General features: G+C 41.9%; 1 protein-coding gene across 3 annotated transcripts in view; it reads left to right on the top strand.

Moving 5' to 3' along the window:
- hao2 (hydroxyacid oxidase 2 (long chain)) overlaps positions 1 to 17,905 on the top strand; it is a 43,173-nt gene that overhangs the window by 5,788 nt on the left and 19,480 nt on the right. For all 3 annotated transcript variants that reach the window (XM_081368899.1, XM_081368901.1, XM_081368900.1), the window contains exon 2: positions 11,510 to 11,598. The gene's annotated coding sequence lies outside the window, so the exon portion shown is untranslated. The remainder of the gene's footprint in view (positions 1 to 11,509; positions 11,599 to 17,905) is intronic.

Below are 17,905 nucleotides of genomic sequence, written 5' to 3'. Positions count from 1 at the left end.
TTTCTTCTCCATGATAGATTCAGGATGGAGGAAAACAACTGCTTTAGATAGTCAGTCTTTCTTTCTTCCTTTCTTCCTTCCTTTCTTTCTGTCAGTCTTTCTTTCTTTCTTTCTTTCTTTCTTTCTTTCTTTCTTTCTTTCTTTCTTTCTTTCTTTCTTTCACACATAACCTGATGGGTTAACTAGTTCTTGCACTTCCTGACTCAGCAGCATGAACTGGTGGCAGATTCTGGATAGACCAGCGAGATTTGGTTTATTTTGGCCTTGCATGCAGCTCTTTGATGATTAAATCATTTATTGGTTCAGGCATCATTACATTAGGCATTGCTAATAGCCCCATCACACTTCACGCATACCAAACCGATGACTGATAGACTACCACTGCTCAGTTACACATCAAAATCCAGCAAAAGTTGGGTTTCCTTCTTTTGTGAGGAATCCAATTATAGCTATATACAGTCATGAAGTCAAATACATATCATACAATCATGCCGTTGTCTGAACTTCAGAATATTCAGTATCACAGCACTGTTGTATTGTTTTTGTACATTACATATCACATACTTTCTCATGTATGTTGCATAGCTGCACAATTCACTGTGGATATAAAAGATTATATTCTATCTAAAAGTAAGGAAAACGAAGAAAAAATACAAATGCGCTATTTCATAAGATGATAAAATGTATGTTTAAAGTCACTATGAAATGAAATGGATATTTTTTGTTTTCTATGGAATATTGCAGTATTTATTGTGATTTATCCATGCACATCACTGTTTTTTTTTTTTTTATTAATGTGCCCTTATAACCTTAAATCAAAATAACTTCCCCTCCTTTTTGCAATGATGTCTCTTCTCTGATGATGTGTTTACTGGCGTGTGGGCGGGACAACCTGTCATTCGCATGACATCAAAGCAATACATACAACCGGCGTAGCGTCATAGAACGTCTCTGAAAAGGTTCACGCCCACTTTTAGGGGAAAACAATCCGACGAGCGCCAAACACAGTAACGGATTGAGGACGTGTACTAACCCTTACAAACATGTAATTTGTATTTAAACATTTTTTTTCCACACAGTAGGCTACCCCTATTATCTATTTGTATTTAATTATTTTTCCACACAGTATTTTTTATTTTTTATTTTATTTTAAATACATTTCCATGTATTTATGCCCATCTCTGCCTGCCATCATCATCAATATCTTGCTGTTATGGAAATATCATGAATTACGGATGATGCTATCGAAAGCTAAATCAGGCTAGTTGTATAGCTGGACAGAAAAGTGCACTCAGTAGCTACTCTAAATATAAAGACACAATATTATACATTTAAAGATGTTTACGTCTTAAAACCGTAGTAAAATCATTCACTGGCTACCTGGTGACTCGATGAGGTACGAGTAAATGTCCGGGTAAACCACTGGGTAGGGTTGATAGGCCAATTTGACGCTGGTAGAATGAAACGGGATATGTTTTTAAGTTGCCCAAATTAAGTTTATAAATGTATCGTTCACGCTCTATGGAAGGCAGGGTGGACATATAATTACTCGACATATTTCATCTAAGTGATTTCTGAAGTTATACACGTCTGCCGGCTGTGTACGGACGTTGTTTTGTGCCGCTATTTTGTATTGAAGTCTATGGGAAGTCTGGCTTGTTTTCCCCTAAAAAGGGGCGGTTACAAAATTGACAGTTAAGTTCCCGGATGTGCCGGTTGTATGTATAGCAACTACAACTATCCATTGATCCAATCAATTCCCAATGGACAAAATCAAGTCCCGTCCTACATTATTTCTTGTTCGAGAAGCTGTTCCACTCAGATATACTTCACAATAGGGAAGAAAAGGCTTGCAGATTCCATTTCATGCCGACTTTAAAAGGAAAGGAGCAACAGCTGTCATTATAGGTGATACTGCTGTGGAATAAGAGAAAGAAGGGAGGAGAAAGACAGACAGAGGAAAGGAGGCACTGTAACATTGGAACAGGACTCTGATTATATCCAGATAGCCTGGTTTCACCACAGTGCATCATTACAAATGTGCCCCCTCTTCTGAATCTACTTTCTCTCTCACACACACACTGCTCTAGCAGTACATTATAAAGCATGCATCCATGTGTGTGTGTGTGTGTGTGTGTGTGTGTGTGTGTGTGTGCCCTTTTTAGGCCCTGCTGCTGTCAGCAGGCTACTCTTCAGAGTATGTAAAGGGTATCACTTTACAGTGAAGTCACAGGCCTGGAACCACCTCTTGCAGCAAACCCTGTAATTTCTATTTGCATCATATTTCAGCGTAATCTCTTTACATTCTTCACGGGAAACACAAAGCTGCTGTTGTTGTTAAGTGGGGGGAGACCTTGGCATCTTACAGAAGAAGTTACGGAGATAGTTAAATGGTACAGTATGTCTCAGTTTAAGGAGGATTTACATTGTACAGCCCATGTGTGAACAAAATCAAGGAAACAGATATACAGTAGCTGCCATCCACCTTGTGGTGACAACTGTACATTGGCTACTGAAATTCAGAGAAGACATTGTCCACATTATAATTTGCTGCTGTACTGTCATAATTCCAAATGTACAGGAAATGCCATGACTGTAGGCGACACAAAATCACTAAGCCCAAAATAGAAGCGCCAATATTCTTTAGGTTCATGACTCTTGACTCTCAAGAAAATTAGCTGGTTCAGTGAAACACAAGGCGACGACAAAAACCTCTTTTAGCGTTTGCATGTAATTAGAAACATAATTAAAATGCACAATAAGTGGCTCTGAGAAAAAGCAGGATCTGCTGGCTGGTTTACTGCTGTTTTCCTGAACAATTAAGTGGGGAGAAAGCCAGCCGTACCCACCACAGCTGGAATCTTTTTTCATATCCTAAAGATGGCTGTCCAAAGATTAACACTAATTTAATAGAACCCATAAACATCTCTGATGGATAAGTAAATAGTAATTTGACAAGCAGTGACAAATATAACAGCACCAATCATTTTCTAGTATAGCTTCTATATGTGGTCATTTTTACATTTCACTATAATGATGATAAATATATATTTGAAAGAAGTACTATACCAGATATTTTGATTTATTGCTGGTGTATCTACTATTAATATAAAATACATAACATACATGCGTTTCTTTGGAGTGACAGGCCTAATACATAAAATAAATTTCCATAAACAAGATTAATAATAATATTTTTGAAAAACAAATAAAGGAGAGAGACATTATCCCATTCATACCCGAGAAAGACTTGCAGTGTGCTAGTCAACAAGCTTTCTATGCTCCAATTATTACTGCAAAAATGTAAATCTTAAAGCATAAAAACTGAATTTACATTTCCAAACAATTTTGTATTACCTGCACATTTTTACAGCTGGTTTTTAATTTAGTTTAAAGATCATTTGAGCTTGTGCCCAGAACCTGCTGGTTATGATAGCTCAGACCATTAACTGAAAATATGACGCCAACATTTCCGTGCCAATTTGAATATGTATATTTTTCCCCATTAATGAAATCACTATGTGTATTCAACTTTTAAACATTTCTAGCTGCTTGTCCAAGTCCTGCATTTTACATGAAGGTTAAATGGGTGTGAGTGTTAAAAAATAAAGGCGTGAGCTACTGTGGTCTTAAGAACAAACTTTCAAAGTGTCAAAATATCTGACACATTTGTAGTTTCTTTCTTGGACACTAATTCTTCCCAGCATTAGGAAGCATGCTGAGTAGTAAGGTAATATAAATAAAAAATGCCTTGGAACATTCAGATACCACCAGCATACATGATCACCATCCTGAGGAAAAATATAAAGGATTTACAGGACAAAATATTTTTTAAATAAAAACTTAGATTGTACACACGGTTTATTATGTGATTTGTATAAAATTATAGACCATCATGTAAATGACCAGATGGGGACTGTTCTAATACTATCCAGTGTATTTAAAAAATGGCTTAGTTTACAGATTTAGGCTACTAAGGTAATGTAATTTTAAATTAAATAGAGATTAAAACTGAAACATTCTTTTTTAATAATGAAAAATAGTGTAATTAATCAAAACAAATGAATATTTTAAATGAAAAAGGAACTAGTATTCAATTACTTATTCTAGTAAAAAAAAAAAAAAAAAAAAAATCAAATGCACAATTATAATCCACTAAGAATCTTTGAACATTCATGTATGAAGTCAAGCACCACATGTCTGTTGTCTGTTCTTCAAGAAGATATAGACTTACAAATCAAAAGCAACACATATATAGCCAATGGGTTTTGTAAATGTTTTTGAGCAGAGATAGCACTGTTTAAAGCCTAATAGCCTACATTATGAACTTTAATTCACAGCCCATACCAGTGTTTTTTTATTTATTATTATTCTTAACCACCTTACAACCAATAGTAAACAAACTCTTCCTCACAGCTCAGAGGTCGTGGGTCAGTTGCGTGATCATAGGTCACCATCTAGTGGAGAGAGACTGCAATCAGTCATTCAATACAGAACAAACAGAGGATCTTGCTCTAAGTTAATTAGCCGTAAGAGCACTGGTATAATGAAGCTCATCTAGACCGCATTGCACGGGTGAATGAGCCGACAGCGCACTGCGCTAATGGAAATGATAGACATGATTAGCCTGTAATGTGCGCTGAATGAGGGTATCAGATATCATAGGAAATGCAAAGACAGCACGTAGAAGGTGCATTTATGGGCCACTACATCTGTGCATCAGCATCCTAATGAAAACGATCTTCATTCCTGAGCAATCAGGACCCGCAAGGCAGAAAACAGGCCGTGCATTGCGGAGGCGCGCGCGAGAGTGGCCAGCGTTGCCTTGGAAACCGAATACTCAGCATGTAAATAATGTGATCTATAGATGCCATCTGGAAAAGATTGGGCCTTGGTGCCGTAACTGCCTCTCTACCGATATGTGAGGGGATCCATTACCGTATTTATTTGTGCTGCTAAACTTAGTCCGTGAATGGGATTATGTAGTGGCGGATTGAGAGTATATCCTAAACAAACAAGTATATTAAATCAGGATTTGGAGTATAGCCTGAACAATAATGGATTTACAAGACAAGAGTGTTTCGCCCCCTTTTTCACAAGCTCTCCATTTTTCAAAAATTGAATCCAGACTTTTTGGGGGTGAGTCTTTTTGCAATGAGAGCGCAGTGAGGGGGTGGGATCTGGCCACGGTATTTATCATATTTGAAAAATCTAGTTTGATGGGGGAGGGGGACGAAGAGTAAAGAGACGCTACTCCATCAAACTCGCAGTCTTGGACAGAGAATCGTTCACGAGTTGCTTGAGGCACAAACATGAGGTCCCGCTCCAGCTCTGTAAAAATGGTAACTGGTGTCACCGAGCTTATTTTTCGACGAATACAATACTCTTCCTTTGCACTTCCAGTCATATCCTGATGAAGCAGCAGTCCATGTGTTCAAAGTAAGGACTGGTGAAGTGGTCTGGCCCACAGACTGACAGCAGCCATGAAAGTGAGTTTACAGTGAGCTCACTTTATCTACTGTTCAGACTGCTTTTCCCATTTAGATTCCCTCTGGAAATCCTCGTCTTCTTTCAGTGTCACAAAATAACAGATTCTCCATCCCTTGACCTCTGTTTTTATCTAGTTCTCTACCCTCTCTGTGCAGATAAACGTACTCATTATGAAGTCAAGAGTGATGAGTGGTCACACAACAGAGACGGAGGCGAACAAATGTCCCCTCTGAAACACTTCTCAAATTATAACTTTCCAATTTGGCTCTAAAATAGCCTACACATGGAACACAATACTTTGTATTTGGGATCAATCCTTTTTTCTCTTTATGAGGTTAAAGCTACAATATGTAAGATTTTTGTAATAAAATATCCAAAAATCACTTGCACAGTGTGATATATTTCCTGCAGTTGTGTTCTTACAATATCCCAAAAGTTCCCAAAGATTTTTAAATTCAGAGAAATTCCTTTTTTAAATAATGGCTCGTCCCTTTCGCCCTGTCCCACTTGTCGCCTGTCAATGACGTAATGTCCGCGTAATACCTGGTTTCCGCTCGTACTGCCATAGTAACCATGGCAACAGACGTGGACAACTGCGTTACATTTAGCTCACGCTGTCGTTGTTTCATTCAAACGTTATGGATCATGGCAAGCAGACTTTGGGACAAAAGGAGAACTAAAACGAGGATCAATTTCAGCGTGGCATTTTCGAGATGCCGAGAGCTCCACGTCCGTGACAAACTTCGACTTGACAGAGTAAATGTACATAAAACTAATAAATGTTATATAGCTCAAAATGATGAAATGTTCGAATATGATCAGTATGTTATTCTAATGTTGATCTAGCTTACTGCTAGTCTCATACAGATAAACTAACACATATATAACTTTCAACACACTCAAATGCAGTTTAGTATGATAGTGTAGACCAAGTGAAACAGCGCTGCGTTACCTCACAAGTTTCATTAATCTAATAAACTGAACTGTATGAGTATTATTCAGCACTTGCGGGTAAGTTAGTTAGGTAGAATGAAATGTCCTTATTGCTTTATATCCGCGGGACTCGCGTGTGGCGCTGATATCTGTCTCTCATTAGCAATCGCGCCCTGCTTCATTCCACAGTCATGTTAAAAACATCAATGTATTCACTCATCCATAAACATTATTAGATCCTTGGGCAAGTTAGCACATTAGAGTGATCTGAAGGATCATGTGACACTGAGACTGGAGTAATGATGCTGAAAATTCAGCTTTGCCATCACAAGAATAGATTACATTTTAAAACAGGTGATTAATAAAATAGAAAACGCTTATTTTATATGGTACTGATATTTCACAATTTTACAGTTTTACTGTATTTTAAATCAAGTAAATAGTCTTGGTGACCATAAGAGATGCCTTTCAAAAACAAAAAAATACTCACCCTTAACTTTTGAACAGTAGGCTATACATAGTTTTTTATCAGAATACACAACATTTTGAATTTGTCTCAATAGAAAAGGATGCCTATAGTGATGACCTTTAGCTGCTTAGGAGTGTCTGTGACATTAGTCACTTTCTGTTTAGTAAAATTTGTTAATTTGCTGTGCACTTTCAGTGCTTTGCTAGTAATTAAGGCAGTACTTCCTTATCATGGCATGCTTGTTATTCACAGACATCTGTCTAGTAAGTCCCTACATATTGTATATCTAAGCCAATTAGGACCAGGTGATGGGAAAACCAGAGAGGATCCGGAGATCCTGCAGACATGCTGACACAAAACAGAGATTGCTGAGGAGAGATAAGAAAATGATGGATGGTAGTAGACAAACACCTGCTCCTGTCATCATTAAAACAAACATCTTCCTTTGAGGGGGGAGGGGGAGGGGTATTTCATAGTCTGTCATATCCTCTTTCACATCATTCCTTCTCTCTTTTTCTTTGTATTTCCCTCCCTCTTTCTCATCATCTGGTATTGATATTTCTTTCTCTGTCCTCAACTTACCTATCAGATGTGAGTAGTGAGGATTGTAGAGCAGATTTTTAAACCCATTTAGACCCATTTATCTATAAATGGAGTATTTGAGTATTTAATTATCAAATTAAATATTTGAGAGGATGGAGCATATAAAACAGCAAAAAAGTAGTACTTTTGTTTGAATAATATTTCATTTAGATACCTGTACTGATAATGGAGAAGAGCAGTATGTTCTGAATGGGAAAAGTGGCACTAATTAGGGCCTCTTGCGGGCCAAGAGGAAGTGGGGCTGCCAGGTCTCCTTTCCCCTGCGATCCTTCACCCTGAAATGGCTGGTCGGGACCGCCCCGGGGTTAGGCCACCTCCCCTGGAGCTCCTAGGTGTGAGATGCCAAGTCCAATCTCTGACCTATAGACAGGGGACAGTAGAGAAGATAGGGGTGTCATGCGGCTGTTTTTTCTGTCTTAAATTACATGCAAACCTGTTCATTTGGCATCCTTTTGTAGAGCCATAAGGTAGGCTGGGGAAATTATTTTGTTAGTTGAGGGCTTGGAGCCAGAGGGGCGTAAGTGGCTTTTGACAAACTTTACAGGAGAGACAAAACAAAATTTTGACCACACTTCAATCACCTGTATTATTAACCTTAAACCACAAACATTGTAACCACAGGCATACTTACATGAATGAGTATTTAAGTAATAAACGTATGGCATATTAACACAATGAACATGTTCTAAAACATTTTAAAATAAACAAAAATATGGCAAAAACGTCAGATATGCCTTTTCGGCACCAAATATTTCCAAGTCTTCTATGGACACATATGGGGCGTATCTGCTGAGCAATGCAGAAAATAATTGGTCAAAAGTGGAATTGATTGAATAATTAACACTTGAATAATTTATTTCATTACATTCATTAATTTTTTTTTCAAATACTCTATACAATTGACAGTTCTCTCGTGTTCTTTTTACTCATTTCACTTTACTTTTTTGTTCAACCATTTCAATTACTCTGTGAGTCTATTCATTGACCACATCCAAAGAATCATGTCGCGTCTTATTTGCTTTTCTGTTCACTAGTTTGTTTAGTTCTACTCACTGTCCACTGTCAGAGCATTGTAGAACTCTGCGTATGTGTGAGGAATACCCTCACCTACATGTATTTTTCAGAGCCAGAAGGGCGTAAGTGTGGACTCACGCCCTTCTGGCTCCAAACATTACTCACACTTTTGTGTTAGGTCTTTATTGTTTTGTTGCTTTATTCAATACAGTTTGATCTCAGATATGTATTTCTGGCACCATTGGATAGAGCTCATAGAGACCTTTATTTTGATATCAATATCTCATTTTCGCCCAAAATGCCACTTACGCCCCTCTGGCATATAAAGGCATCTGGGGGTTGCAACCATATATGGTAACTGCAAAGGTAAAAAATATGTACAAGACACATTGTGCTTAATCCTGAACCTAAAAATATTAAACTTAATCTCTTAATTCTCCTGGCCCAGTCGAATATGCAACTGTGAGAAAGCCAGGTATTTGTAGACATAGATGAATTCTAGTCATACAAAAAAATCTGGATTACCCTCGATTTCCAGTTTTACTTCCGTATAAACCATGGAGAAACCAAAAACGCTTTAATAAATTATACGTTTTATTAGGTAAGCAATTGTTTGGATACTTTTATCGATAGAAAATTAAAAATTGTTATATAGCTTAACATGGTTAGTCTTATTGTTTGAATCTCTTGTTTTCTTGATTTACCGTGAGTAACGTGTGTACCATGCCTCAGAGACAACACTAGCCTAATCATAACAAGCTTTATTTGTGGTAACAGTAATACAGCATTTTCTCCACCATACAATGGCCTGGTTTCACAGACAGGGCTTAGATTAAGCCAGGATTAGGCCTTAGTTCAATTAGGACATTTTAGTAGATTTTATAAACGTGCCTTAGAAAAGAAAAACATTACTGGTGTGCACTGAAATATTTTAAGATATGTCAGTGCAAGTTGCTTTCAGTTAAAACAGCTCAAACGTGCATTTTAGTCTGGGACTAGACTTAAGCCTTGTCTGTGAAACAGGCGTTGATTGTTTTGACCAAGTACCATATACCCCACAATTTTAATTAATCAAATAAAGTGACCTGTAGTAGTAATTTGCAGCATTTACGGCTGTTTTATTAGAATGAAATAAAATAATGTGAATGTAAGGGATCAAACGCAACTGTAACAAAGTTCAAGTTCAGGGAAGAGGGAGGCAGACGTAACTTCAATCGTATATGCATAAACTATAAAAAAAAAGGAGCAGCAGCGGCAGACTGCGGCAGAAGCATAATAAAACCAGCAACGTAAAATGTCCTAGGCTCTCAGCACTTTCTGGCTCCATACCACAGTAATAATACCTATCAGATTGCTTTCCATTGGCTATCCCGGTTTCATCAAGCTATCCCTTGGTTATTGTTATCTCTAGCGGCGAAACTTACATACTGTGCCTTTAAACCACACTTGAGGAAAAATTACAGACTCCAAGTAGCCTCAGACACAAGCTATTTGTTAAGCCAATTTATGTATAACTGTGACTGTGTGTTTGTGGATGGTCACTCAAGGTTTCTCTTTACTGGACCCCAAAAGGTGTGTTCACGCCATGTCGTAATTATTGCAATTACGCAATTTCAGCTTGTAAAAAGCGTTCACGTCCTCGTAGAGCTCGTAATTACAGCTAGTAAGATGGAAATTAGATGCGTTCGACTTTGGCTGTGTATTTTATTTTGATAAACATGACACAATATAATATCGTGACTACATGAAAATTGCTTTTACTCACAAATAAAGATTTGTGAGCATTAGTGGAACTGAAGGTGTCAGAATAAACACGAAACACACGTGATCGTTGTCATGCGGTAATTAAATGACGTGAATGCAGCAAACCAGAGACAGGTTAGCGCACAGTACATCGATGATGTTCAGAAGATGACAGCGAGAGATATGAGACCATTTATTTTGGTGGAGCTATGAGCTCAGAAATTACACTTGGCATCAGTCTTTCTGCTAGACATAAATCACATAGTAAGAAAAAAAATCATATATGGAAAGAAAGATTGAGTTCAATATGCCTTTTATTGTTGGGCAAAGCAATTGTAATTTGATCACAAAGCCTGCAGTGCACACATGCTGGACAGACTGCTGTCCATCTACTTCACAGCACCTTTTTGCTCTGCCCAATCTGCCACACAGATGTGGAGCTGAGCCACAGTTGCTGCGTTCATTTCTTTATTTAGAGAGCTTAAAACAGATAAAAGGCACAGTATGATTTTACTGTCAGGCAGGGTGATGGGTTTGCGAGGTTTACCATAAAGCGATCAGTTGGCCACGGATGATGAGACACATGGAGCGATGCAGTTATCACCTCTGAGGCCTGCTGGTCTTTCTAAACTTAAGCTGTCTAGTGAGAATAAACTTCGTGGGAAAGCAGAGCTGACTGTAAACAGGCTATGTTTATTGCGTATATCTTTTTGTAATATCTTTTATATTATTTTGTAAGGGAGAATTCTGTTAAAAAGGTAGCTCCATTATGCTGTAGTCATCCTTAAGAGATCAGGGTATTACTGTCTCACATGTAGCTGTTTGGAGAACCCTACAAAGCCATGCCGAATATAATCAGAATATTATTAATGCCAATAATAGCAGCAAAATATATAGCTAAAATATTGTCCTATAGTCCTCTGTCTCTCCTTGGGACAAAAATGAAAATATATACAGTAAGTTACGCCTATTTAGAACTTTTTCTTTGAAACCATAATTATTTTGGTTGCATGAAAGCAACCTAGCATTTTAAAATGACAGCTAAGGTCATAAATAACTATATGCCAGCCAAATCCTGCAGTGCCCTTCATGTGCATAAAAATGGCATTTGGAATTTGAGCTCAGTGTGCAAATGTATCTTTTATCTCAGCTCCTCTTTCGCTATTTCTGTTTGAATCTCTCATGCTCTAAAGGTATCAAATAAATAGTGTGCATTGATTATGAGCCCTTGAGTTTTTCCTGTTTCTGTTCTGACAGGAAAGCCAGAAGAATACCAGCAGTCCTGAGCTACAACATCTCATCAGTGTTGGTACCAGACTCAACCATTCTGGCAAGTGCACAGATCAGTAAGTCAGTTGATCTTTTTTCCTAAATATATGCACACCTATTATTACCCAATCTCTCTATCACATTTCACACAATATGGAGTGAATGGGAAAAAGCTGGACACTAGAGATATGCAGATACTGGGTGGGAGCAAAGGAGAGTGTAGGTGTAATGAAGCACCGGACTCAGAGGGATCCATTTGCAGCTTTTATTAGAATAGTCGGACAGGCAGGGTAATCAACAGCAGACAGGGCAATGGAGGAAACGCAGAGAAGATCAGAGTCACAGGCAGAGGTTGAGGCAGGCAGCAATAAGCAAGGTCCAGTAAACAGTCCGGGTCGGGGCAGGCAGATAACAATCAGAAAACGAGGTAAACAGTCTAAGGTCAGAAATACAAAGCAAACACGGGAAATAACGCTCAGAAATGATGGCCATGGCAAACCAAGACTTCGCAGAGAAGTGGTGTGTGGAAGTGGTTTTTATGTGTGTAAATGAGGTGCAGGTGTGTTGCGCAATCAGTCCCAGGTGAGAGGCATGATGGGAATTTGAGTTCGGTAGGAAATGGTTAATATTCTGGAGACGGATCCCTCCAGTGGTGCGGAGGAGGCGGTACGGGAGCCTCCTCTGTAACAGTAGGGTTCCAGGAACACGAGTATATGTGGTAGAGAGGAGCAGAGAAGAGTTTCTCTATCAAAGACCTTTTCCTTCCTCTCATAAATACCACATCGATGAATAATAGCCCTCCCTCTGCTCCATGGGCACTGACTCCAGCTCACAGATCTGGACAGCATATGAAATCAGTAGTACGCACCGGGCTGCAGCTGAAATCTCCTCCCCTTTCACTCATCAAGCTGTTCATCTGATGTGTAGCAGTCACACTGAGAGGTAGTGTGTACCAGCATATGCATGAGGCGTAACCATCTGTGGGTGATCTCACACGCACAACACACACAAACAGGAACTGCTATATCATTCTTGCCATTGAACATGTGCGGGTCAAGAAATTATTGAATGATTCACACAGCTTTGGAATCATTAAAAGTTGTGCTGTTCTTAAAGAGATTGTTCATTTCAAACTAAAAATTCTGTCATTATTTACTCAACCACATATGGAAGCCCATTTCTGCCCATTTATCAGAGTTAAAAGAACTGTGAGATAAAGTTTAAAAAAAGAAATAAACTCACAAGTTCAAGAGAAATAGAGATATAAAGAAATATGATATAAAGTGTGAGAAACTGTGAGATATAGTCAAAATAATGAGAGACAAAAGTTGTTATTATGAGAGAGTCGCAATTATGAAAAATAAGGTTGCAGTTGTCAGAAATTAAGTTGCACTTATGAGAAATTGTGAGATATACAGTCAAAATTATGAGAAATACATATAATTGTGACAGGAAATCGTCACTGAAATTGAAAAAAATTTGAGAGCTGCAAAAAAGTGATTTTCAGTGATTTGTGGTAAAGGCCCCAATATACTCACAGCGAAGTTCTTTTTTGTTTTCCGCTTAGGGGTAAAACGAAGTTTGAAATATACGTGACAAGCAATATACTGTTGGCGAACATCTGACACCGCTTACACTGCTGAGAGCGGCGTTTAGACTATGTAAATGTGCTGCATGCTTTCTTCTCAATATCAAAATAAACACACATTTTTTTTATAAAGCATAAGAAAAGCATAGCAATGTGGATATGTTTGCATGATGTGAAGAAATAACGGGAGGATGCAAATGCAAGTAAAATCTCAGTTTATTTAGAAAGTGGTCAGATGAAGACACAGGTCGGGGACAACACTCAGGTGGAGATGAAGCAGGGACGAGATGGCGATCCGGTGGTGGTGCGGTGAACAGCGTGCTCGAGTGAGACAACCAGGAACCGTGGGACATCAGACGACACGAAGAACTGACGAAAATCCAGACGAAGAACTTCTCAGACGAGGCACAGGAACAGGACACACACCGAGGAACAACCACAACGATCTGACAACATGAGAGGGAAAATCACTGGGCATATAAAGGGAACTGGGATTGAAGACAGCTGGTGACACTAATCAACACAACGAGTAACCACACCCACACAATTACATTCACACAGACACATCAGCATGAGACAGCCGATTCATGAACCGTGACAGTACCCCTCTCCCTAGGAACGCCTCCTGGCGTTCCCAGACAACCTTACCTGTCGATTGTAATCATCGATAAGGGAGTGATCCAGAATGTCTCTAGCAGGTACCCAACTTCTCTCCTCCGGACCGTAACCCTCCCAGTCCACCAAGTACTGAAATCCGCGTCCCCTCCGTCTCGAGTCCAGAATGCGATGTACCGAATAGGTGGGTTCCCCATCTACGAGGCGCGGCGGGGGGGGAACCGGGGCAGGCGGATTAATATGAGAATAAAACACGGGCTTAATTTTAGACACATGGAAGGCGGAGTGAATTCTCCTGTACGCAGGAGGAAGTTTGAGTCGGACTGTCACCGGACTAATAATCTTGGTGACAGGAAACGGGCCAATGAATTTGGGAGCTAACTTGTTAGACACGGAGCGGAGCGGAATATTCTTAGTAGAAAGCCACACTTTTTGACCCACGACGTAAACGGGAGGCTTTGACCGGTGGCGGTCGGCCTTGGCCTTCATGCGCCGCCCTGCTTGGAGTAGAGTCTCACGGGCTCTAGTCCAAGTACGGCGACACCTCTGGACGAATGCGTGAGCGGAGGGGACCGCGACTTCGGATTCCAGACTAGGAAAAATTGGTGGCTGGTAACCTAAACTACACTCAAATGGCGAGAGGCCCGTGGATGACACTGGTAACGAATTGTGGGCGTACTCCACCATAGAAAGCTGTTGGCTCCAGGACGAAGGATTCTTGGCAACCAAACATCGCAACATTCTCTCGAGGTCCTGATTGGCTCGCTCAGACTGGCCGTTGCTCTGGGGGTGATAGCCCGAGGACAGACTGACCGTGGCCCCCAGTAACCTACAAAATTCTCGCCAAAATTTGGACACGAATTGGGAACCTCTGTCAGAGACCACGTCCATCGGGAGGCCATGTAACCGAAAAACGTGATCTATGACTGTGACCGCTGTCTCCTTGGCTGAAGGTAATTTGGGCAAGGGGATGAAATGTGCCGCCTTCGAGAATCGGTCCACTACGGTTAAAACAACCGTCATGCCTCTGGAGGGCGGGAGGGCGGTGACAAAATCTAGAGCGATGTGGGACCAGGGTCTCGAAGGGACAGACAGCGGTCGAAGTAACCCATCTGGGGGCTGGTTAGATGTCTTACCAGTGGCACAAACTGAGCAAGCCAACACAAAATCGTGAATGTCGCGAGCCATTAATGGCCACCAGAATCGTTGTTTAACTAAAAAACTGGTTCGCGTCACTCCTGGATGACAAGCCACGTTGGAGCAATGACCCCATCGAATAACGTCGGACCGTAACCCCTCCGGAACAAACAAACGACCCGGTGGGCAACCAGGCGGAGGCGTTACCCCTTCTAGGGCTGTCTTGACCCTCGATTCGACCTCCCATACTAGAGTGGAGATGACAACCTTCTCAGGTAAAATACACTCGGGAGTAACCGGGCGTTCGGATGGATCAAAAATACGAGATAAAGAATCGGGTTTGATGTTTTTGGAACCCGGGCGGTACGAGAGAACAAAATCAAAACGTCCGAAAAAAAGAGCCCACCGAGCCTGCCTGGAGTTGAGTCTTTTAGCCGATCTGATGTACTCAAGATTCTTATGATCGGTCCAGACGATAAAGGGTACCCCCGAACCCTCCAACCAATGACGCCACTCCTCCAACGCTAACTTGACTGCCAACAACTCTCTGTTACCAATGTCATAATTACGTTCGGCAGGCGATAGTCGATGAGAGAAAAACGCGCAGGGATGCATCTTGTCGTCTGAGGAAGCGCGCTGTGAAAGCACTGCTCCTACTCCCACCTCTGACGCGTCGACCTCCACCACAAACTGACGTGTGGGATCAGGGGTGACAAGAATGGGAGCCGAAACGAAGCGACTTTTGAGGTTGTTGAACACTGCCTCGGCAGTGTTCGACCACCTGAACGTCGTTCGGGGGGAGGTCAAGGCAGTCAGAGGTGCGACTAGTTGGCTGAAATTGCGAATGAAACGCCGGTAAAAATTGGCGAACCCCAGAAACCGCTGTAGGGCCTTACGGGAATCTGGACTTGGCCAATCTACCACAGCCTTAACCTTGTCAGGATCCATGCGCACTCCCTCAGAAGAGATGATGTACCCTAGGAAAGGAACAGACTGTGCATGAAACGCGCATTTCTCCGCCTTGACAAAAAGCCCATTCTCTAACAACCTCTGGAGCACTCGTCTGACGTGTTGAACGTGTTCCTGGAGAGACGAAGAAAAAATCAATATGTCATCCAGGTAAACATATATGAACTGATCTACCATGTCTCTCAACACGTCATTAACGAGTGCCTGGAAAACCGCTGGACTGTTGGAAAGCCCGAAGGGCATAACCAAATATTCAAAGTGTCCTCTAGGGGTATTAAAAGCGGTTTTCCATTCATCCCCCTTCCTGATGCGAACCAAATGATATGCATTACGTAAGTCCAGTTTTGTGAAAATAGATGCTCCCTGCAACCTCTCGAAAGCTGAAGACATCAACGGCAAAGGATAAGAATTCTTTACCGTGATGTTGTTCAGCTCTCGGTAATCAATGCAAGGTCGCAGAGAACCATCCTTCTTTCCAACGAAAAAGAACCCCGCCCCCGCAGGAGAAGAGGAAGGTTGGATGAACCCAGAGGCTAGAGAATCAGAAATATATTTCTCCATGGCCTCCCTCTCGGGAACAGAAAGAGAGTAAAGTTTGCCCTTAGGCGGAGATTTACCTGGCAGTAGATCTATTGCACAGTCATAGGAACGATGCGGAGGAAGAGAAGCAGCACGAGACTTACTGAACACCTCCTTCAGGTCGAGGTACTCTGCGGGCACGTTAGACAAATCCGTCGCCTCACTCTGAAACACAGAACCAGACACAGAAGGACAGGCAGACACTAAACAGGACTCATGACAGTGGTTACTCCATGTGGAAACAGTGTTAGTGCACCAGTCGACACGGGGGTTGTGTCTGGAAAGCCACGGGTGTCCCAAAACCACTGGTGCAAGTGGTGAGTCCATGAGGAGGAATGAAATGAGTTCCGTGTGATTGCCAGAAGTGATGAGGGTGATACTTTCAGTGGAATGAGTAATCCGGGGGAGTTCTTGACCATTGAGTGTGTTGACCGTAATCTGGTGTGAGAGAGGAGTGATGGGGATTTGAAGTTTAAGTGCAAGTTTAAAGTCCATGAAATTACCCTCTGCTCCCGAATCCAGTAGTGCGTTGGTGCAGTGCGACGACGTTCGCCATCTCAGTCTTACCGGGAGGAGGGTCGATGATGGTGATGAGGTCTTCTCGGCGGAGATCCCACCCGATAGTAGCCTCATACTTACTACCGGGCTTGCCCTTTTACCGGGCAGGCATGGATGAAATGGCCCGCCCGGCCACAGTACAGACAGAGTCCTTGGGATCTCCGCCTTTCCCTCTCCTCCCGGGAAAGCCGAGCTCTCCCCACCTGCATGGGGTCATGATCGAATGCGGGGCTGACCGCGCTCGCGCCACTGGGCTGGAAATCCTCCGTGCTGGGCTGTGGATGGCTGGTACGCGTCAATCTGGTCACACGATTCAGACGAGCGTCTACTCTCAAAGCAAGTTCCACCAATCCATTTAGCGTCTCAGGTAAGTCCAAAGCATAAATTTCTCTTTGAACGCGGTCAGCCAGCCCATGCAGGAACATATCCCACTGCGCCTCCTCGTTCCAACGGCACTCTGCGGCCAGGGTGCGGAACCGGATGGAAAAGTCCGCCACCGAGCCTTCTCCCTGTCTCAGTTCGGCGAGTAATCTGGCCGCCTCCTTACCCGCCACAGCACGATCGAATACCCTCTTCATTTCTTCGGAGAGTGCCTGGAACGAGGTGCAGCAGTTGTCTCCGTTCTCCCACACCGCCGTTCCCCAAAGCGCTGCTCTCCCTGACAGCAGGGTCAATACAAATGCCACCTTCGCCTGTTCACTCTGGAAAGTGCGTGGCTGTAGAGCGAAATGCATGGAACATCTCGTGAGGAACGCTCTGCAAAACTCCGGCTCGCCGGAATAACCCTCAGGTGTGGGTAGGCGTGGCTCTGGGCGATCAGCTGCAGCAGGCGCTGGTGGTGGGGGAACGGGAGGCGTGGGGGGCGCAGTGGGAATCCGTAGAAGTTGTACCTGTTGGGTGAGCTCGGACACCTGCTTCACGAGTGCTTGCACCGCACG

This window comes from Scardinius erythrophthalmus (assembly GCF_964197995.2).
Source record: "Scardinius erythrophthalmus genome assembly, chromosome: 6".
In the NCBI taxonomy this organism is placed as follows: domain Eukaryota; kingdom Metazoa; phylum Chordata; class Actinopteri; order Cypriniformes; family Leuciscidae; genus Scardinius; species Scardinius erythrophthalmus.
Note: the sequence above shows the minus strand (reverse complement) of the source record. Positions and strands in the feature narration are given on the sequence as shown.